General features: G+C 39.9%; 1 protein-coding gene across 1 annotated transcript in view; it reads right to left on the bottom strand.

Annotated features, from left to right (window-relative positions):
* Ncor1 (nuclear receptor corepressor 1) overlaps positions 1-1,378 on the bottom strand; it is a 159,604-nt gene that overhangs the window by 132,369 nt on the left and 25,857 nt on the right. The window lies entirely within an intron of this gene.

Here is a 1,378-nt window from a genome sequence, read left to right as displayed (position 1 = left end):
TCTTGTGGAAATGGGAGCAGATTGTGCACATGCCATGGCTTACATATGAAGGTCAGAGGACAATCTGTGACAATCAATTCTCCCTTTCCACCATGAGGGTTCTGGATACTGAACTCAAGTTGTCAGATCTGGCCATCTTAGTGGCTCAACATTTAATTATTATTGTTAAAAATAAGTAATTCAAAATAAAATTTCAATGTCTATTTAACTATCTGTCTAATAATGTAAATCCCAATCTATATTACTCACATAGATAAGTCTCAAATTCATGTGTCTAGTCTCAGAGTGAGCATATGTAATCCCAGTACTCAGGAGACCAAGGAAAGTCAAATTGAGGCTAGCCTGAGATACATACTGAGACCAGGCCAGCCTAGGGCCTCTCTCAAAACAAACCAAACCAAAAAGGTCGGTGTGATACCACATGCCTTTAATCCCAACAATTAAGAGTCAGAAGCAGACAGATCTCTGAGTTCAGAAACAGTCTGGCCTGCATGGGAACTCCAAGCCAGCAAAGGCTAGACCTAGGTTTTAACCTTATCTCAAAATAAAAAAGAAAAGAAGGAAGGAAAAGAAAGAAGGCATTCCAGTAGTAAATTCAAAACAAATTAGCTTGCAAAAACACAGAGGCTGTCTCTTTAGATCCATGTTTATTTACAAATGAAGCTGAAATCCAGAAAAATCAACTTACTAGTTAAGAGTCCTAGTTTCTTCCATCACAACCAGAGTTTGGGGGGTGTGTGTGTGTATGGATATTGTCTACATGTATGTTTTGTACCATGTGTGTGCCTGGTGCCCACAGACACCAAAAGGTGCTGATGTAATGCAATGGTTCTCAAACTTCCTAACGCTATGACCCTTTAATACAGTTTGTTCCTCATGTTGTGATGACCCCCAACCAAAAAATTATTTCATTGCTACTTCATAACTGTAATTTTCCTACTGCTGTGAACCATAAGGTAAATATCTGATAAGCAAGATATCCGATATGTGACCCCTGTGGGGTTTGTGGGGGGGTTAGGGAGTATTTTTATTTTTGTTTTATTGTTGCTTGCTTCTTTGTCTACTTCTCTTGTTTTAGAGACAGCTAGGGGAGCAATAAAACCTTCATTTTAAAATAAACATATCAGGCTGGAAAGACGGGTAGGTAGTTAAGAGCACTGATGTGTAATTTCCCTCTGTATGTTATGAATATGTTTTATTACCATTGGTTAATGAAGCTGCTTTGGCCTATGGCAGAACAGCATATAACTAGCCAGAAAAAAACTGAATATAAAACTGAATATAGCCGGGCGGTGGTGGCGCACGCCTTTAATCCCAGCACTCGGGAGGCAGAGGCAGGCGGATCTCTGTAAGTTCGAGACCAGCCTGGTCTACAGAG

The sequence above is a fragment of the Microtus ochrogaster genome, chromosome 7 (genome assembly GCF_000317375.1).
Source record: "Microtus ochrogaster isolate Prairie Vole_2 chromosome 7, MicOch1.0, whole genome shotgun sequence".
Classification (NCBI taxonomy): domain Eukaryota; kingdom Metazoa; phylum Chordata; class Mammalia; order Rodentia; family Cricetidae; genus Microtus; species Microtus ochrogaster.
Note: the sequence above shows the minus strand (reverse complement) of the source record. Positions and strands in the feature narration are given on the sequence as shown.